Consider the following 22,230-nt stretch of genomic DNA (forward strand, 5'->3'; position numbering starts at 1 on the left):
AACCTTTTGAGGGTGACAGCTAATGCTCGGCAGCTGATTCGTGTCAAGGGCTGCCAGTTTGATACACACTTATTAAATGACACATTTGCAAATTATAGTTGTGATTATAATTATTGGCAGTACCGAATATGTTATCAATCTGTCTGCCTGGGAGGAAAACAAAATGAGATCGGTCGAGGCAAAAAATGTTTGCCTCCAAACGGGAGGCGGCTGTGATGATCTCGTCCCCGTTTGTGTTTTCAGTTTCCGCCGGGAGTGGAGGGCGTTCCCCCGAGAGTCGCACCTGTCGCTAATCATCCTCCTTATCCAGCCGCCTTCAGAAGCTCTGCCCACGCTGCTAACTGGCGCTATTCAGCCTTGCTCGCGACTCTAGTAGTCGTCGTAGTTCTTGTTGCTATTTTTCAGCGTCTGTTCTCCGGCGTGTACTGGATTTTCCTGCCGCTGGGACGTGCCCGTAACACCTCTCCGTGTAGGTATCCAGGAGGCCTCCTAATCAGATGCCCGAGCCACCTCATGCTCCTCTCCACGTGGACCAAGAAGCGGCTCGATCCGCTCCCGGATGGCCCAGCTTCTCACCTTCTCACCTTTACGGGTAGAAAGTGGCAAAGTGGCTCGCAGCAGAACAAAGGTGGTCGGTCTTTCTCTGTGCAAGTGCATCCGACTCCGTCGCGGTTTCGTCTTCATAATGTCCGTTTCCAGCGGGTAATATCATTTGGCTCAATGAATCCCAAACGTGTCGGATGATTTGTCAAAGGTCGGCCTCACTGACGGCGCCTGTGATCGGCAACCGCATCAAACCATGAAGTCCGTTGACTTTTCATCTTTGCCCTCTTCCCTCGACTCATTCTTCCGACGCAATCGTCATCACTCTCGCCGTAAGTGAAGTTAATTAGATCTGCTTCATCCCGGCTCGCGCCTCGGACGCCGCGTGCGGATCAGGGCGAGAGAAAGGAGGCCAGACGTGCCGTCGTTCAGCCTTGCCGTCGACGTTCAAAGGACGGTTTTATACCGAGATCGGATTATAGAAATGAACACCGCTGAGCCGCGAGATTCGTCGACTCCCAAACTCAAAGGGAAGCCGCAATCCCGTGGCGCGGCCACTCGTCCAAAGGGGAGCGAGAGAAAGAGGTGATTTGTCACAGTTTCATCAGCGTGTCTTGGGATTGGGCGGCTTTTCTTTTGCCCCTCTGCATCCGCGATGACTTGTGAAGGACGGGCAAACTACTGCCGACTTTGACTAGCCAGCGCAAAACAGGACACAGATTGCACATCTCCACTGGAAAAGTTTTCTTCATCTTTGAAAACATAATTCTCGATTAGCAGTGGATGACTGGTCAGCTCCATTTTCAGAGGTGTTGATATATATACTGTATATATGTGTGTATAGTAATCCCTCGTTTATCGCGGTTAATGGGGACCACCCGCAATAAACGAAAATCCGCGTAGTAGCGACCAATTAACGTATGTATAAAAAATAATTGCCTCATGTGGGCCTTTGCACTTGAGCAGAGCGCACTAACACACACACACACACACACACACACACATATATATCTGTATATATATATATATATGTGTGTATAGTAATCCCTCGTTTATCGAGGTTAATGGGGACCAAAACCACCCGCGATAAATGAAAATCCGCGAAGTAGCGACCAATTAACATATGTATTTAAAAAAATTGCCCCACGAGGGGCTTTGCACTTGAGCAGAGCGCACTAACACACACACACACACACACACATACCTGTATATATGCATACATACACATTACAGAAATAGATATTTATCGATGTATAGCAGATTCATTTGTCCAGATATCTCACTATAGCAGATTCACGTGAACAAAGACATGGAGATGAGGCGCCAGACGGCAGCAGTAGCAAGAACACAAGACATATTTCTGTCCGAAACGATGTGGCTGCGAAGAAGGAGGACCGAGGTGCGGAAGCGCCCTTTGCCGTCAACCCTCGGTTGACAAACACGGCTTTTCTCTAATTAACTCCTCCACTCGAAGTCATCATTAGACAGCAGCCAAATAATAACGGCCGGCAATTTATTGAGCGGCAGATCCCGGGCTGAGCGACTCGGTCAGAGTGCGATGAGTCAACGAGTGGCAGGGAGGACTCTGGCAGTTGCATTTACTCGGCGCCGAGGCAGACAGTCATTAGAGGGAGTCAACATTCACTTAAGCCCTCGCGCGCTCGTTGATGCCACTCGTGGGTCTTTGTGCCGAGTGATCAGGGAGCCGAGTGTTGAAGCTCGCGCTTTTAATTAGCTTGAAAAGCCGTCAGCCTGTTTGTTGGTGGCGCCTCTTGTGATCTACGCTCCTCGCCTTACAACCGTCAAGATGCGTTTAGGACCTTGGTTTTGTTCCGATGAAAAGCACTTTGGGCCTATTGATGCCAGTTAACTACCGTTGTATGTGCAAGATAATAAAACTAAACAAAACAGACAAAAAAAAACAGCGCTTGCAATCAGTGGTGGAATTAAAAAAATAACAACAAAAAAAAAACAAAAGCGCAGACAGAAAAATCGCTTTGCGGATGGCCAACATATTGGATTAGAGGCATGCGTAACGTGGCGATTAAAAATCCAGGAGCCCAACAAAGCGTTAATCAGTTGCTCCGATGTCCTCGCTGTAAATCAAGAGCAGGAGGATTCAACGAGGCGTGAGGGCATCTCCCTTGTAAAAATAAAAGTGCGCGCAAATGCCTCGGCATTAACGGCAACGTCTTCATGCCTCTTCTTTCCCTCGTGATTTTGGTTCATTTGCGGCGCTCATTTGGTGGCGTCATTAGTGAGAGCGATCATGACAAAACGAGAACAATGGGCAAAATGTTGAAATGAAACCTTCATCGGAAACGTTTGTGTGAGGTTTTTTTGTTTTTGTTTTTGGAGCGGGTATGTGTCAAATGTCGGAAACGATGACAATCACGTTCGTTCAGAAATCCAGCGAACAAAGCGGCACGCGTGTTTCTCACTTGCCAGTCAAGGCAGAAACAAACGGCGCATTCATCAGACAGCTGTGAAAAGCACACGTCCGAAATGTGCAGAAAGCGAGCTGCCCCAACAACGGGCACGTCTCATCATTCTGTTGTTTGTTGTTAGCGTTCATTTTGCAGTTGCCAAAGCAAACGTTTGGGCTCTCTCGTCTTATTTTTGAGAACGACTAAAACGAAGAAGCCTTTTTGGACTAAATTGAAAATGGCTGCCCAAAAAAAACCCCAACAACACCACGTGGGGATCAATCACAATGAGGAACCCTTCACTGCAGTCCGTATCGACGGTGCACTTCTATTCTTAACCTTGAAATAGAAAAAAATAAAAATAAATCATGAAATAATGCCGTCTCCTCACAGAGGCACCAGCTCGGTATATTCGTCGCAAGATGCTTTTCACTGCATGTTGGCTCCCTTCACACTGAACGATTTTGACACGCGTGTATTCTGTAGGACGCGCACACACACACACGGATCATTTATGTGTAAACGATCCAGTCTTGTATCGCTTTGAACTTAATATACACTTTGGAGACTACTCCTCGGACTGCTGAGTTTATTTCGAGGAGAAGAAATGATCGTTGCAAATGTGACCGAGCACAGTCAAAACTAAAACATCAACTTGAGCAACTGAAATGGTCACGATTCTGTTTTTATTTGCTTTAGATTCGATTTCCTTTCGTAGTTGACTGTCATGGTTGTATTCCGTTTGTGACCAACAGGTGGCATCGGAGAGCTTCCTCCTCCAGCGTCGCACCTGTTGCTCATCGTGCCATTCGCTGTTTCTGTTCAAAGTGGCGGCCACGTTGTTGCTCTCCCGTTGTTTTGTGCTACTGTCATGGGTTTGGGGGGGGGGGGTTGTTTCTTGGGTTTTTTTCGTGTTTGTGTTTTTCCACTCAGAAGTACTTCTTGTTGCAATTTCTCGGTTTCCCTTCTCCTGTATTGGATTAGCTTGTCATTTGCATGACAAGCTATAGACATTTATCTTGTTCCTTGCCTTTTGCGAGGGTTTTTTTGGTTTGTTTCACTTTTCCCTGGCTATTTGTTACCCGCATCCTTCATTGTACTTGGTCTGTTCATAAATATTTTTCCTCACGGTCTTATCCTTGTCCGCGTTTGTGGGATCCTCGCCTCCGGAGACCAAGTGGCAGGGCACGAAAGGCATTGTTTCTTTCTCTATCAATAGCAGTAACCGGTGCCGGTGCCTGGTGCAAGTTTAAGCGTTGCCATAGTGACCACAAGACAGCCTTGCTGTTCCACCGATGTGCATGCTGCCAACAATGGATTTGCAGTTGTTGTTGTAGCATTTTATTCAACGGCCAACAGCCCAAACTTCATGTATCTATTTATTTCTTTATTCCACAGCTGCACGCTTCACATATGTTTCCTCCTCTCAGAGTAATTGGATCTTTTCCCTTTTTAAATTGATTCTCAAGAAGGAGGCACACCGGAATGAGTGAAGGAACATTTTCTGTCCAGTTCTTTGGCGTCACCGTATGAGGAATAATCCATATAAGAAATGGAGGGACGGATGGAACGAGTATTGTCTCTATGATGATGATGATGATGATGATGATTATGCATGATTCCAAAACATGGCCTGAATGGAAAAGGAAGCATCGGAGCCGGTAACAACGGCTCAAATTAAAGCAAAGAAAATAATTAGATCAACATTTGACGAGTTGGGAGGGCGAATAATTGTATTGTAATTTTATGCTCGCCGTTTGCCTGGATCGCATCCCAAATTGCAAATCTAATGAGTCGCCACTGCGATGGGGATACGTGCTAACCGCATGCAAATCTCATCCACGCGGAGAGGTTGAATTCAATTTTGGACTAAGCCAGTCGAATGAACCTTCAAAGCTATTAAGTTAACCGCGCCCCCCCCCCCCCCCGCCCCCCCCACCCCCGATGAGCATGAAGAAGAATCCAGATATATAAATATATAATATAGATTCCCAGACACGGTCAAAATAATCAGCGGTTACCGTGTTCATTTTGCAATCGACCAATGAGCGATGCATCTTTTTCCAAAACGCTTTTAATTAGAATCCTTCTTTGTGGACACCGTTTCAGCATAGTTTCTTTTGTATTGCCGAGCTTCCCGTAAATGTACAGTACCTTGGTATCATATCAGATGGTGCAGATCGGAGAGGTCAAAGCAAGAAATCCCTCCGGCTGCGTCCTCGCTTTAGTCCTGTTTGGGTCCCGCTGGATTTACACCCGTGGGATGTCAAAGTGGCAGCTTAGCGCTAGAATTTCTGTTCAGAGTTTTTTTTTCAACACCCTGTAAAGAAAAAAAAATAAACATGTCTTGTAAATTTGAAACAGCGCAGAGATGTTATTTTTTTAACCTGTCAAATTGGAATGATTAAAAAAAAAAAAAGACACTGTGAACAACGAAGCAGGAAAAACGCGACAAATCAAAAGCGCTAGCAAAAGGCACGGAAGAAAATACAAATAGCTTGCCACAAAAGGACAAGAGAAATCCAAATATTAACAAGAAAACCCACCGAGAAGAGATTTCAGTCAAAAATACAAATAACGCGGCAATGAGGAGCGTCTCGAAAATTCAGGCACTGGGTTCGAGAATCCACTTGGATCTGAATGCCCCTTCCGAGCCAGCCCATTGCATTTAGTCACCCTTGAAATGAAGGCCATTCGCTGAGGGGATGTTGGCTTAATTAACTAAATCCCCCACTGCATAAGTGGCAGGTAACGATTTCCCAAATGACGCTTTGACGATATTGACACCCCTCAGTAGCGCTCAGACTCATCGCTGTCTGCCACTTGGACTCTCTTCTCCCGAAAGAAGCTTCCAGCAGCTCAGCCCCGAGGTCTTCTCCTCTTAGTTGGCGCTCCATTAGCCAAAAATACAATCAATTATTGATGAGCGTGAATTGAGAAGACGCCAAAATGTCAAGTCAATGAGTCCAAAAAGAATCAAAGCAAGTTAACTGCAATGAAGATGAAGATGAAGATGAAGATGAAGATGCTACAACCACACGCACTTAATATGATGTCCAGTGCTGACTGCTCAGCGTTCGCGCCCCTGGCCTAGAGAAAGGTAGCCATTGTATCAGCTTTTTGCAGGCATCGCATAAAATAATATATATATTTATGAGCAGAATTTCTAGGCGCAGCCGAGGCGGCGAGGGGGTCCGGTTTCGTCGCATTTCTGCTTTTTTGCCGATGATATGGAGCTGTTGGCTTCTTCAAACCGCAAATTGAAATCTCGAACTTTCCTCGGAGCAGTTCACAGCCGAACGTGAAGCGGTTGGGATGAAAACGGCACCGGTCGTTTCTACGCTCACCTCTGGTCACGAGCTGTGGGTCGTGACCGAAAGAACAAGATCCCGGATACGAGCGGCCGAAATGAGTTCCTGAGCTCCACTTTGGAGATACGCCGAGACGCTGGGTCATCCGGGAGGGGCTAAGGGCCGAGCCGCTACCCCTCCACGTCTAGAGGAGACCGATGAGGTGGCTCAGGCATCTGATATGATGCCTCCCGGACGCCTCCTTAGGTGAGGCGTCCCGGGCATATCCTACCGGCAGGACGACTCGGGACACGCCGGACAGACGATGTCACTTGGGATCACTCAGGAAGAGTTGGAAGAAGTGGCTGGGGGGAGGGAAGTCGAGGCATCCTTGCCAAAGCTGTTGGCCCCGCAACCCAAACCCGGATAAGCGCTAGAGAATGAATGGATGGATATTACTAATAGTTGGTCCGTTTGAACATGAAATATCTTGCCCTTGAAGTGGGTTGAAATTGGTTGACAAGGATTTCTAAATCATGTATATTAGCTTTTATTGACATTTTTTACAACGTCCCAACTTCATTGAAATTGGGGTTTTAATTGAAAAAAAAAAAAAAGGTGCGAGCACAGAGTCCCCACATCCATCACAGAGGAGACTGCGGCACTTGTCCATCGAAGAAAGCTTTTTCAGTGTGAGCGGACTACTAAGTCAACTGGCTGGGCGACTTGGCAGGAGACCGCAATCCTTTGAGGAACACACACACACACACACACGCTCACACGCACACACCCTAACTTGAGCATGGCCATACCACAATTGGTTTACTAACGAACGTAACATTCATACAGACTTCCGCAAACAGAAAATGCACCTCTACAATCGACATTGCAGCGCACGGACTGGATTTTGTTTTTGGACGGGGGGGGGGGGGGGCACGTGAGAATAGTGGAGTTTCCGCGGAAACAAGGCGAGCTGGCCCGATTTGGAAGGCTTCATTTCAGTTGAATCCTTTGCGCCGCCATGTACCTTGGATCATCATTTAGTTTTAAATCCAGCTTTGCTGGCGTGGAGACATTTTACATCCAACGTTAATGTCATTATCTCAAGTGTTATTTGGCGGGGGGAAAAAAAAGCCAATGTGGGGGGGGGGGGGGAATAAATGGCTGTCTCTGAGCTTTCAGCATCCCCCTAAGTAGGCAAGGGACAGAAAATCCCTCCTTGACATTAGGCGAATAATCTCCTCTTCCTGAACAGGACGTCCTTGCTTGATGACCAAAAAGCCTCACGTGAAATTGTTGGCAAATGGCTGTCCGGCAGAGCACAACAGGCGAGCGGCCAACGCGCCGCGGCACGTTTTCCATCAGCGTCGCTATCGGGCGACGGCGGCTCCCTCCCCGCGCACGCCGACTCGGTTGTCTTTGAGGGCTTTGGCAAAGTGAAGGAAGGAAGGAAAATGAAATGGAACGCGCCGACTCACTTTAAGCCTCCGCATCCCGTAAAAGTCGTTTGCGCAGGACGCGATGTGGAAAATGACAGCCTGTGAACAACCCAACTAATACGGCTGAGGGTTGTTTCGGGACCGAATGTCGTTATTGCAGGAGCAATTTTCTTTTTGACTCTCATTGCCCCTCAGTCATCATTTTGAAGAAAAAATACGGACTCCCATCAATTGGATACAAAGTGCTGTACAATGAGCCAAAATAATGCACACAATCAAGGAATATCAAAGACAGTAGAAAGCACAAAAAATGTGCAGCTCAAGTCTCAAGCCGAGTCAAAAGCCGAAGAATAAAAGTTTGTGAGTTTGAAAGATGGGCGGCGATGGGGCTTGCCCAATCATTCCAGAGAAGGAGCGGCAACGGAAAAGGCTCCGCCCCCTCTGAGCCTCTGACCTTTTTTTGTCTGTCAAAACAGATTTTTCATGGAAATGTGTCTGTTGTAGTGACGGGTCGATGCTAGCTCAAGCAGTGCGTTGACGCGTGACAAAAAACCGTTGACACCGTATCGATATCGTGTTGGCCAGTCAATCGTGACCTCCGCCGTACATGTGAAATCATCGCAGGTCAACAAAATGTAAAAAAAGAAAAACTTGCATGCCATGAACCCCAAATAGCGTGCGAAATAATATTTCAATCGTATTCAGTTGCTAGTTTTTGACGGGAAATGATTTCCCTTTTGGATCATTTCATTTGCTCCATTTTTTGTCATGTTCCGTAAGTGTTCTTCGTGATTTCATCCGGCCGCAGCACGAACATTTCAGAATCGCCCGCATGATTTGAAAAAGACGGGCGAAGGTCCGGGCTACGGCTCGCTTGAGTCGTCTCACCCGATACAAATTACGGCGGCGGCCGATGCGGATCCTTGCGGCCGCCGCACGCTCTTCTCCGGAGACGCCTTTTGGAGCCCGATGATCTTTCGCGGCATCTGCTTCCCAATTCAAGGCTAGCGCGGATTTTAATGTTATTTTATTTTATTTTTTTAAATGTTTCTCCCTTCTTGCCATCTTCAGCCAAATCCATTTCATCCTCCGAGCGAGCTCGGTGACAGACACGCAAGATCCTCTCATCCGCCCCCCACAAAAGCAATGCCTTACACACGAGTGAAACGGCGTGACAGACAAAAGCTCGCGGGGACGCCCGCGGCCGGCCCGCGGTCTCGTCTCCCATCCATAATCCAGCCTGGCTCTGCCACTGCAGATTACCTCTACGGAAAACCGGCGGCGTTTGGCTCGCGCCGCCCAGCCGACGGCGGCATTGGCGGCCGCGTACGTCACGACGGCGGTCTTTCGCACACTCGCGTGGTGAAGATAAAGATAAACAATTTCTTTTTCTCGGGCAACATCTTAAGATGTTTGCTGGCTGGGAGGACTGCGAGGCGAAGAATCCAAGTTATGTCTCGGAAGACTTGATTCCACCCTGGACTCCATCCGCACGACTGAAAAAGTCTTAGCGACGATGAAAGTATTCCGAACGAGCGATTTAAAATAGAACGCTATTAATGCCACCATATGCACGGAAATCCATGGAGATTGAAGGGGGGTTGTGGGGGGGGGGGGGTCTCCTGTGGTACTGCGCCTGTACGGTAGCACGATCTGTGCTACGACTGCTCCCCGTCTCTTGCCCTCACCAACTCGGAGTCATCCATTCGAGTCCAAACCACCTGTGCCTCGTTCTTGACAACTGCACTGTAAAAAAACAAACAACCAAAAAAAAACGACTTGTGTTTTTGGGGGCTAAAACAGAAATCGAAATGATTGTCAGCAAGCGCAAGAAAGCCAGCAAGCTGCTCCGTTGTTTTTTGACTGAAAGCTTGAATAATCATGAGTTGGGTCAACCTTTGTTTGCCGCGGAATAAGGGAACGTCGATTTTCACAACGGCAACATATTTGGTTGAATTTCCCCAATTTAAAATCTGATCAAAGTTTGTTGCCTTGAAAGTTTGAGTACACTCGCCTTTTTTGTTGTTTCCGTTGTATTTATGTAGATCGCCATTTCTTTTTTCATTCGTGTTGCGCCACATGTCCGCTTTTTGCTCCTCGCCATATTTATTGCGTCCACAGAAATCTCCTGATTGTTCACGTCTCGATTTTTAAGGGTGCCAACAGGTAAGCGAGCGAGGCTTTCTCGCAGATGAGCCAAAAAGCAGCTCCAAGCCGCATTGATGACGTCTCCGCTTGGCGATTAGCTGACGGCCTGGGGGTTTAAAGAGCTCATTAAAATGACAAGAAGGCCATCGATGAAGTCCAAAAGGTCGCCACTGCTTGCTGTGTGTATTTGGGAATCAGTTGGCCGCCACAGGAAATCAACAACTTCGCTTTTGTCCAGTGGCCGGAAATGGCTTATTGTGGCGGAAAAAGCTCCCGTGGACCGAGATGAGCTTTCTTATTGCTTTCATTCCTCCTAATTGTCCAAGCCCGGACTAGAAAACACACGCGATTCAATTCTTGCGCAATACTGTGCCGATATTAAAAAGCTTTAGCGGCCAGCCCTTCCTCTGTCACAGCCCAGCTTGGGGTAGTTAATCTGTGTTTCGCTCGCAAAGAAAGGCGGCGTGGGGCTATCTCATTCTTCCCCTGCGAAAGAAAAGCGAGCAGGTTTCCGAGTGGATAATGGCGAAATCCGAAGGGAGGCGATGGCCTTTGAAAGCACTCGGCTCGGCGACCGGTGACACCGGCTTGCAGCAACAAACACTTCTTCGCATTACACGGCAGAAACGGCGGCGGCCGTCCAGAGGAACGGGCCCCGCTGTAATCGCTCACATCACACACACACACACACACACACACACACACACACACACACACACACACACACACACACACACACACACACACACACACACACACACAATTTTTTCATGTGGCAGGCCGCTGAAAAATGGATGGCGGGCCGCAAATGGCCCCCGAGCCGTACTTTTGGACACCCCTGCTCCATGTGCTACTGTGTCTGACCAAAATGTAGCTGCATGCTCACAGCGAGCGCAACCAAATGTTGACTGCGGAGATGCAGATGACCTTCTCGCATTCTTATCGGCATTTCAAGGAGATGGTTGAAGCCAAGCGCATCCTCGGAGGAGCAAAGGGATTCTGCACGCGGATATCTGCAGCACAAAATGAAGATCGCAGTCCATTTCACCTGAGCCTTTCAAAAAAAAAAACCCTAATTGACTTTGGCTGAGCCTGTAAAATAACTGATGACTTTGAGAACAGCTGTTGAAGGCCCTCACATATCGAGCAGAGCGATCTCTCTCATAACTTCAGTAGACATCTTTCAATAGCCTATTTTTGCATAGCTTAATTTCCGCGGCGCTTTGATAAGACACAGAAGAAAAGCACAAAGTAGAGCGGTCCGAACATGGAAACATACGTCCGTCGTCCAGACCACTTATCCTCATCACGCGACGTTCCTAGCGACCATGGAAATCACATTTCAGGACAAAAGTGGAAGGACGCAAGATAATGCAGACGAGATGGATGACCCTCACATTTCCAAACTGTCTCAAAATACGAGAAACCTCGTGAGACAGAGTGATATGAAGTCAACGCAAACAAACCTTGCAGGATGTAAGAGGTTGTAACGGAGCTTAGAGGCAAATGGAGACGATTTCCCCGCCATCTAATGGGCCTTTGCGCAGTTTTTTTTGTTCAATTTGTTGCTTTTGTTGCATATTTACCCATTTGTCCGGGTTTTGTCACTTCAAGCCAGGGTGGATGCTCGCCATTTCTCAACACTTTAAAACAGCCCATAAAAGTGCTGTACATGGAGCAAATATCACATATACATCAATTAAACAAGAAATTAAGAACAAAGACAGTAGAGAGCACAAAACAGCGAAACTAAGGTCAAGTCTGAGTCATGCCGAGTCAAATGCCAAAGAATACAAATGAGTTTTTTGAGACGAGTTTTAAAGATGGGCAGTGAGGGAGCTTGCCGAATGTTCAGTGGGAGATCATTCCAAAGAGAGGGACCAGCAGCGCAAAAGGCTCCATCCCCTCGGAGCCTCAGCTTAGTTCTTAATACTTCTCTTAATGTTCGTCACATTCATTCAGCCAGAGCCGCTACAAAAAAAAAATTGTGTGTGTGTGTGTGTGAGGGAAGCTGAAATGCTCCAGAACTCCAAAAGTGTGGTCATTTTTTTTCAATTACGATTGTTATTCCTCCAGGACAATGATGTCACATATCGCCGGTAAACACACACCGAAAGGAAAAGTGTGCCGTCCGCAGAGAAGGCGGGCATGTTAACCAGACTGTCGCAGCAATGCGGGGATTAAAGAGAAAGCGACTTTCCAATCTGCGGGCCTCTGCTTAATCCTCTCAAGTAAATACGCGACATGCAATTTGCAGCAAGGCCACAGCGGGCTGCTCCGCTCGTCAGCGCGACGGCTGAACTCCATTTGCCGAAGGACGGCCGGGTTACGGGGTGGCCGCGGCCTCCGCCGTGTCGCTCGTCTTCAATCTGGAGCTCCGTACTGTTGAGAGCCGCCCTGCCCATCCCAGACTAAAGTCCTCATTTGTGCTGAAAATGACATCGGGTACCGTATCGAAATGGGATTCCCTACTTAGCTTCTGAAAGAAATGATCGCCTCTCGCGTCCAAAACCTCCCGCAGCTGTTGCTGGGCACAAGTAGATGAAAATATCCGTGTCTATTTTTGGTCTTTTTGCCCGTTGTTGCGAATTGCGTGACCAAAGCAATCGCCAGGGCTCGCACCGTGCGTGTCGTTTTCACAGACGTCCCGAGACCAACTAGCAATGAATCGAAAATGACTTGAGTGGAAGCTTATCGTGCGGCTTCAAATTCTTCAGACTCACCCGCTGCGCAGCTTCTTCGGAGACTTTTGATACAACGGTCAAATCGAGAGAGGCGTGGCCACGAGCCTTAGAGAGTTGGAGCGCAAGAGCTGCGCCGACTGGTTTTTGCTGCTTTTATGCCTTTGTTCCGGATTCGCTAGCAAGGCGTCAACAGGTATAATGAAGGTATCGTATATTTTAGCGAAGGGTCCCCCGACGTGTCATGTGACCGAGATCGCTTTGAACGGGAAATGCCGCAGATGCGCAACGTCGCTACTTTGCTTGTGGTCCTAAATTAGCGTCCTAAAACTTCTCGGCGATTTTTTTTTTTTTTTTTTTGCAATATCCCAAAAGCGCCAAAATAACGTGCGGGTTCATCATTCGGCCGGATGACAAATTTCACAAGGCAAAAGTCCATTTGTCCATTTTCGATCCCGCTCGCAGGTGGGCAGGAGGCGGGCTCGACTCCGGACCGGTCACCAACCATTTCTAACGTCACATATCGACCAGCGAACACTCCTTTCAGAGTCTTGAGTTGCCATCGCATGAACGTCAGTCGCTTCCAAATCGAATCGCCAAAAGAGACGGAGCGCTTCCATGAACAACTCGTGCCCGCTTTTGAGCGACGTCGCTCGCGCCGTCGAGAAAAATAGGTTGGAAACGATCACCACGAGCGAGTGCGTTAATGAGACGGAAGTGGATTTACAAGCTTTATCGGGCCACCCTCTTCTCAGATAACAGCAAACACCAGCCGGTGTAAATAGATCTTTTATAAGCGGCGGCGCTTAGTGTGTTGTAAACACACCCCTTATCTGCCCAGCTCCCACGGTGCAGGAATCCAATTACGCTCCCAATATTAACCCCCTTTATAGAATTAACCCCCCGGACCTTGACTCTTTGAATAAATAAATGGGACGACCGGCCGCCGCTGTCGGAACAAAGAAATGACGCCGACTTTGCCTGTTCTCCCTCCGCGCCATGCGAACCCTAAGCCCACCTGCCGGGGCCTTTCAATGAAGATCCGGCTGAACGCGGCGCAGGAGTTCATTGATCTCTACCCTGTGGTAAAGCCTTCTTCCTGCAGGTGGGCCGATGAAGGTTGATGAGAAAGGGCAGCGAGGAGATACAAAAAGAAAAAAGGAAAAGCAGCACCCGACACGGAAATTCGCTGCGTGAATCACATGCCTCGCAGGTGGGCTCGTGCACGTCGGCGGCTTGGGCGCGAGTTTGTGCCTGTCACACTGGTGGAATAGTCCAAAGGAAATCAAATGTGACAAGTTCTCAAGTGCTGTCACATCTATTCAGTAATGCGCTCTGCTTTTTTTTTTTTTTTTTTCTTTTTTTGCGCGTGTGTCCATTTGGTCCGTAGCAGATGGCGCTGTTTGCAGCAGATTGTCTCTGTGGACAAGCAAGTGGCAAAAGCCCGCAGAACACATGTGAAAGCGGGGCTGTGCAATGACAACGGGGACCATTTCCAGTCCATCAGCAACTCAAAAGTCAGTCTGGGGTGTGTTCAAAAGGACATATGAGCCACGAGCCGCGCGGTGTCAATGGCCGCACAGAACATTTCCAGGGCTTTTTCCTCCATGGATTTGACGTATTTGTTCACGTTCTCTCCTTTCTCAAAAGGCGCTTTCTTTCAATCCGGATGACGGCGCAGTTGTAAATATGCATATCGAATTGAAAGGAAATACATTCGTAAGACTGAACGTAGCCTCTTACATCGTTTATAGTAGGGGCCACCGGGGGGCCCTATCCTGCATGCTTTGGATGTTTCTCACCCTGATTCAAATGATCATCAAGCTCCGCAGAAGGCTGATCGCCATCCTGAAGTCAGCCAATCCTCCATGAGGCGTCTCCAGTGCGTCCAGAATGCTGCCGCTCGCCTCTTGACTTGGAAGAGGGAGCACCTCACGCCTACTCTGGCTACATTTTAGAGTTCTGTTGAAGATCTTACGATTTGTTTCCAAACCTTAAAATGGCCCGGCTCCACCTTATCTCTCCGAGCTCCTCCGCCCCCGCCCTCCCGGTACCTCAGGTCTGCGGACCCGACACCATCCGGGGCATCGTCGATAAAATCGCGACTTTTCGGCCAATCCAAAGCAAGTGTGCGTCTTTCAAATGGAAATACTTAGCCCACGCACGGAACAAGGTCAGCGAAACTTCAAAATCAATCCCCCCTTTCACCCCCCCCAAAAAATACACATAAATGTCCCAACTTGAGATGAGTGTCAATCATGCCAAAGTTTGCGTATGTGTCTTTTTTTTTTTTGTTGTTGTTTTCGGTCGTGGCGGAGTGATCGGTTCGAAACTAAAACTCTGTAAAGATACAGCGGGTGGCATATACCAGAGACGCAGACATCATCTCGCCGTGAGCCTCCGTCCTCTGCCGTGGATGAGTTTCAACGGGAAGGGAGCGGATGATGGATGGCTGCTGATGAATGGATAGATGCACGGATAATACGCGGGCAGGGATCGCGGGAACACTGGTGGAGGGCATTCGAAAGCCAGAGCACTTTACAAGAAGATAAAGAGAGGTGATGCAGAGTGTTGTCTCCACACTCGGGAGGGGGTGCGCGGGCACTTTTGTAGAGGCGTCAAAAAAAGACAGCGTTGCGTCAGGGGTATCTGACGAACAGCTTGGCACGTGGACACGTTGAGTGAAAGACGTCATGCCGATGCCGAGGTAGCAAAGCAAGACCTCATCTTACTCAGAAAAAGGGATGAGAAAATGCAATCAAATGCAGACGGTATCTTCTCCGCATCCTTTGTCAAGAAACAAACAAAAACACGGTGTGTTGCTTCCTTATTTGGATGGTGCCGTTGTTGTTGTAGTTGTTGAGCAACCTCCAAGCGGGTCCCAAAGCGGCTCCTAAAGCCGCAGCGACCCGGGTACCTGCAGACCCAGTTGTCGGCTGTTGACTGGGAACTGTTCGTAGGACGAGGGCACGCCCAACACCGCTTGGAGCTCGTTCCCGAGTTGGGCGGATGGTGCTGCCATGGTGTTATGCTCAATCATGAGCTGGTCACTTGCCACCCCAACAAATGCCAGCAAACTCCCATTGGCCACCTTGGCAAGTTGTATTTCCAATTGAAATCCATGCCAAGGTTGGCCGACGACATTGATGTGCCAAACCGGCGACAATTCATGAATATTCAAATTTTGTGTTTTTGAAGCTTCATTTTCCTCCCAAAACTGCTTCAGTAGCTTCCCGCTAATTCCTCTTGTAGTTGACGCATCGGCGCCAGTAGTAATCCGGATCGGCCGGGATGTAACCGGAAAAGCTGCGTGGCGCCCTGTATCATGGCTTTGGTGACCAGACGCCCCGGTTTCACCGGGACAGTCGCGTTTTTCGCTTTGCGTCCCGAGTGCCGGTCACATATTTTTGTCCCAATTTGACACGTGTCCATTTGAAGACTTCAAAAGACTTGAAGAACCTCAAATGGGATGCCGTATGTCTGACTTTGTTTCAAGGCAATACTTCATAGGAAAAGTTCACGCGGGACTACAAAATGGTGTGAAAAGCTTACTGGCAGTGCTGGTGATGCCAGATGGGAGAGGAAAGAGCTGCCCCGGAGAGGCGCCAGTAAGCGAGGGACAAGTACTGCCAACCCAACTGTGTGAAGCAGGCGGTCCAGCCATTTCATCAAAACCAAAACGGAATTCTCGCCTCTGCCAGATGCAATTCAATCTCTTGGTCACCCAAATACCAGTTAGCTTCATCTCAAGTTGCCGCCAATGCCAGCTAGTTCTGAAACGGCTGCTGACTATTCTGAATTTTTTCTGAATGTTGACAGTGGCTGAAATGATTCCAAACGAATATTCTTCCACTCGTTTAATTGTGGTATGGAGTTGACATTTGTGATGCTATGGTGACTGACCTCATAAAGTAGAAATAAGGCATGCCAGCCGCCCTGTTTCCACGACGATATGAATGAATACTCTTTGGAAACTGTCCTTCCGAGAAAGATCCCCGCACCAAGTAAGGAGTGCGATTTGTTGTGAAGACTGTTTTTGTCATCTAAAAGGTCCTATCACTGTCCAGCAATACAAACTGGACAGCGATTTGAAATTGGTGCCGTTGTCAAATCCAGCTTGCTTTATCTTTGGCAGTTGGCTCAAGTCAAGCCTCTCCTTTTTTCACGAGCACTTTGAAAGAGTCCTTCGTGCCTTTGTCACATCCCGGCTGGATGACGGTCATGCACTTTTACTTTGGAGTCAGCCAATCAACCATGAAGCAATCCTGGAAATAGGCCAATCCTCCATCAAGCAGTTCCAGTTGGTCCAGAATGCTGCTGCTCACCTCTTGGCTGGGACTCATAAAAGGGAGCGCATCACTCCGACTTTGGCATCCTTTCAACGGCTCTCGCAACAATTTAGCGTTCTTTTGGAGATGCAATGATTTGTTTTCAAATCTTGAAATGGCCTTGCCCCACCTCTGAGATCCTCCCCCACTGCCCGGTGCCTCAGGTCTATGGACCAGACACTTAGAGGTACCGATAACTAAGCGGAGGATGAAAGGGGAATGGAGCCGTTTACCATTTCCGGTCCCTCTCTTTGGAATGATCTCCCGCTGAACGTCAGGCAAGCCTTCTCGCTGCCCATCTCTAAAACGAAGTTTATACTCTTTGGCTTTTGACTGCACATGAGACTTGGCTTTGAGTTGGACTGTTTTTGTGGTTTCTATTGGTTTTTGTTGTTTCATTGTTTGTATGAATGATTTTTTTGCTCCATATACAGCACTTTGTGGTTGGTTTAGAGAAATACACTCGAGTTAGGACCACTAAAGCATTGATTTGAGTGGAAAACACCAGAGGTATATTCAGAGGGAAGATTTTCATCAGCGCATCGGGTGTTGCGCTTATACGAGGGGTCACGAGTCTGTGGCGTTGACAGAAAGGACACTTGTCTTGTCAGCAAAGTCATCTTTCTGCACAACATCTGCGCTTATTTTGTGCTTGACTGTAAGCAGGTCATTAATCTAAAGCGGGCCTCCTCCTTATCACGCAGAGTGACAGACACCCTCGCGGTGTGCACAGAATGAAAAATCTATCTTTTGATTTCACGCTCCCACTGCATTTGCCTGCTTTTATCAAGCTCCATCTTTTCTGCCTTGCAGCCAGCTCTCTTTAGCAACGCAAAGACAGAAATACTTTTTTCCAAAATTAGAACATTGCCACTTGACCGCATTATCTATTTATTTATTTAGGGGTGGGTGGGGTTCAGCCTCATCGTTGGCAGGATGCAGGGTGATGCTAATGCTGCGGCAAGGCAACAGAGCGGCATTTACATGAGTGGGAATCAATGCTGTTGCTCCAAGCAGGATAAAACAGCGATCGGACGAAAGCGTACACTCCCCACTTTCACTGACATTCCGCTCATCAACCCCATCAGCAGTGCAATACTGCTGGAATTAGAAAAGGAGCCCTATCCTGCATGCGTTGGATGTTTCTCTCCTCCAACAAACCTGATCAGTTCATCAGCAAGCTTTGCAGAAACCTGATAGCCATCCTGGAATTAGCCAATCCTCCATGAAGCGTCTCCAGTTGGTCCAAAATGCTGCCACTTGCCTCTTGACCGAGGGAAGCATGTTACTCCTTCTCTGGCATCCCTTCACTGCCTACATTTTAGAGTTCTTTTTTCAAATCTTAAACTGGCCTGGCCACATCTTACCTCTCGGAGCTCCGACGTGCCTGCCCCGGCCGGTGCCTCAGGTCTGCGGACCAGACACAATTACAGGTACCAAGAAGGAAGCGGGGGGCTCTCCTTGAACGTTCGGCAAGCCCCCTCGCTGTCCATCTTGAAAACTTGTCTTCAAACTCATCTTTATTCTTTGGCTTTTTGACTCCACATGAGACTTACTGCCCCACAGCTGGGACAGTTCTGCGCGACGACTGTGGCAGACCATTACGGCAAATGCCACAAAAACCAGGAACTTAATGGTCCCTCTGACCGAGCTCACAAAGTTTATACATAGAGAGGAGAGGAAGGTTCAGAGGGTTTATTCTTTGTGCAAAAGTGAGACCCAGGCAATATAATAGCTCATCCGTCTTATGACCGATTTGAGAAAACTTGCTCTGGCCTGTCGGTGGCTATCAGATTGTTTCACCACCACCAGTTCATTCACTCTTGCTCATCAAGGATTTCAAATGTATTAAATTCATCTTGTGATTGAGGTTCTTTCAAGGAGGTAAAATACACACACACACAAGTAAAGCTAAATAATAGCATCAATGAACTGTCTCGTGTCATTTATTTTGTTTAGTGGCTCACAAATGCACTTGGACAAAGTAAGAAGTAAAGCCAGTTGTGAAAACCTCGTCAATCTAAATCAGACGGAGATGACCAATTGTTTAGAATCCTGTATATGGGCCACAAGAGTTTTCAACACCCAAAACTATTTGTTGATTGATCGATTTTTGTTTGCCTCACGCTAAGTAGATCTGGGCTGGGAGTTTGTTCTCCCCGTGCTTGCCTGGATTTCATCCAGGTACTGCGGTTTCTTCCCACTTTCCAAAAACGTCCACCTGTTTCAATAAAAATGTTAAATGACCCGCGGGTGTGAATTTAAGGGTGCCCGACACGTGACTGGCCAAGGGTCAAGTGGGATAGGCTCGAGTTGTCCATGGCCCACGCCGCACACGCTGCTCGATTCCTTCTCGTTCCACCGCTGGGAGGGAATGCCGCACACCTTGTCCGTCAGCCTCTCCAACGTGGCAGATGTGCATCGCCCCATCCAAAAGGGAGCGCCTTAAACTACGACAGCCCCCTGGCAGAAATATGAGCCACCTGGCTCTGGCATCGCAGGTAAGGGGGACTTGCCAGGAGTTGTGAATTTTGCCAGCCAGCTGCTTGCCAAATAACAGCAAGTTTGTGTCGAAAAGTACGGAGACGTTGAACCGCTGCAGATGCACTTTCAGAAGTTCATTCATCCATTTTTTTAATCCGCTTCTCCCCACGAGCGTCACAGGCGTGTCGGAGCCAACCCCCTGCCGTCTTCAGGCAGCAGGCAGGGTACACCCTGAACCGGTCGCCAGCCCATCGCAGGGCGCACGCATGCATCAACGACCATCCGCGCTCACAATCACACTTCGGGACAATTTGGAGTGTTCAATCAGCCTCTCGTGTATGTTTTTGGAATATGGGAGGAAAGCGGAATACCCGGTGAAAAGCCACGCGGGCACGGGAAGGACATACAAACTCCACACAGGAAGGCCGGAGCCGGAATCGAACCCCGCATCCTTGGAATGCGAGTCGTGTGCCGCGTCTCCCTTTCAGAAATTGAGAGAAAGTCAAATAATGTTAGCTAAGGAATAGCCAGTTTATAGTCTTAAATTCATGCCCATGTTTGGTAAATTTGGGAAGAAAGCAGAGGAACCGGAGAAATCCCAGGCGAGATAGGCTCCAGCATGGCCGCGACCCTCGCAAGGAGAAGCGGATACCAAAATGGAGGCATAGATAAACAACAGCTTCACTTTCCCACAAAGATTGGGTTTCGACTTGGGAATGCAACTGCCGGTGACAACGGCTGTGACGCAACGGCTTGATAGCAGGTGCTCGGGGGCTCCGTGGCCACTCTCTGAACTGGCCACAAAGGAATACCTGTCAAGCCCGGTTACCGGTGTTGCTCTTTATTTGGGAACCCGGCAGAAAGAGAAGATGTGTGTCCTGCGCCATTATACATTGCGCGTATCGTGGATGACCGAGATCCAAACGGCAGGGAGAAAACACAAGAGAAAATAAGACCCTGCATTCATGGGGGGGGGGGGGGGGGGCACCATCCTAAAACCTCTCCTTGGTGGATGTGCAGTCACGTTGAATTTGTTGGACAAACACAAACAAATGGACATGATGATTCTGTTTTTGTTTCGATTCGATTTGGTTTTGTTGCCTTGTGTGCTTTTGTCTTGATCACTTGGTTTTCTTTTGGTTTTCACGCGAGTCCCTTGTGTCGGCCGATCAGCTCCCTCACCCCTTTGTGTCTTGTCAACGTGTTCCTCGTTGTCTCGTCGGTTTGCTTGGATTTAGTTCCCCGAGTTCTGTCAGTCTTGGTCGGATCATCGTGGGGCTGTCACGTTGTTTTACGCTTTTGTCATCGGTGTTTGTTTATTACTTGGCTTGTTGTGCTTTCCAGGAATTTGTGTTTTTGTTTGTTTGTTTGTTTGTTTGTTTTTTTGATGGGCAAAGTGAAGCTTCATGAACCAATAAAGACATTGTCTCTCATCAATCAGCCAATGGTTGGTTCATGACATGGCATGGTTGGTTCATCTTCAATGGCCAATTCAACAGTTTTATCCCCAAAACGGTGCAATTTCCACGAGACCCATTGATGAATGTCGCAAATTAAACTAAAGTTGGATTTGAAACACGCCAACTGTGACTTCAATCCTAGCAGAGGTCCGGAGGGAATTTGCATCCATTTTGGATTCTGCCCCCTAAAATTGGTTTGAAACTGCCGTCGGAGCGAACTCGACGCAAAGTGTGTGATCGACTCCTTGGCCCTTTCAGATCAGAATCTGAATCCGATTCTGATTGGCTCCACATTGGACTACGGAGGCTCAAAAAAATCAGTTTGGCTGTCACTCTCCGAGCGTGCCGATGACACACAAACACGTTACGTTCACGCCTGTGCACAATCTGGCCAGAAGTGTATTTTACTTATTTCTTGACGTATTTATTTTCTTCTTCGAGAAGGCCGCATTGTTGCAGACGGATGATCGACTGCAAGAACGGCGTGCTGGGTTATTGTTAAACAGCAAAAGTGGTTTCTCCCGGCTGGAAAGAGAATTTACAATGGAGCGATGAGTGATGAGCCCGTGTGTAAATTGTCCCCCGTTGGATCAGACATATTGATTTCTCAACGGTGGCACTTAAATCCTTTCAGCTCTGCGCTTCCGTGGCGCAGTGATTACTTTTTCATCATCTGGTTGATATTTCATCATTATTTTCACCTATTTCTTCCTCCCAGCTGATGACTGCCAAGTAACCAATATGAAAAGCAATTATGATATGGCCGCCGATCATTCCCCTCGCTTGTCAAGCTATCCCCCGCGTGCCAGGGCGCTGTTAGCTAGCATACGTTTGTTTCCTATCGCGGTCCAAATTTTCACCCTTTTGTTTTTATACTCGCACCCGTTTCTTTACGTTGCATATTTGGAAGATTTTTTCCAATCACGACGCATTTGCTGCTGCAAGGTGTCAGTCACGCAGAATAATATTGTTGTTCACACCTTAGCAACGGGTATCCGTAATCGTGCCTTTTTTTTACCTTTTTTTTTTTTGCGAACCGCGCCAAACAGGAAATGATAATACAGATGCAAATTCCAAATGAAATAAAATCCCGACGCATTGATGAGCAAGACAATGCTTCAAGGCGGTAACAGTTAAAGGGAGACAAAGAAAAAGATTCCATTTTGGAGGTGTGGTTGGAGGCTGCGTTGCTTTGACAAGTGGGTTTGAGATGACAGTGGGGAGGGGGAGGCGGCAGTGGGTTGGGGAAGGGACGGTTCTCTCGGGGATCCTATCACATGATGACTTCATAAAATGACTGTGGGTGGATTTACTGCGATGGCTGCTGCCAACCAATGAAAATGTTTGCCACCCCAGCTGCTACCCCACTTTTTTTTTTTTAACAGCCAATAAAAAAGAAAGAAAAGGGGCTTTGAAAAGAAATGTAATGGG

Source organism: Hippocampus guttulatus, chromosome 7, assembly GCF_054856545.1.
Source record: "Hippocampus guttulatus isolate MCC_2025c chromosome 7, RoL_Hgut_1.0, whole genome shotgun sequence".
NCBI lineage: Eukaryota > Metazoa > Chordata > Actinopteri > Syngnathiformes > Syngnathidae > Hippocampus > Hippocampus guttulatus.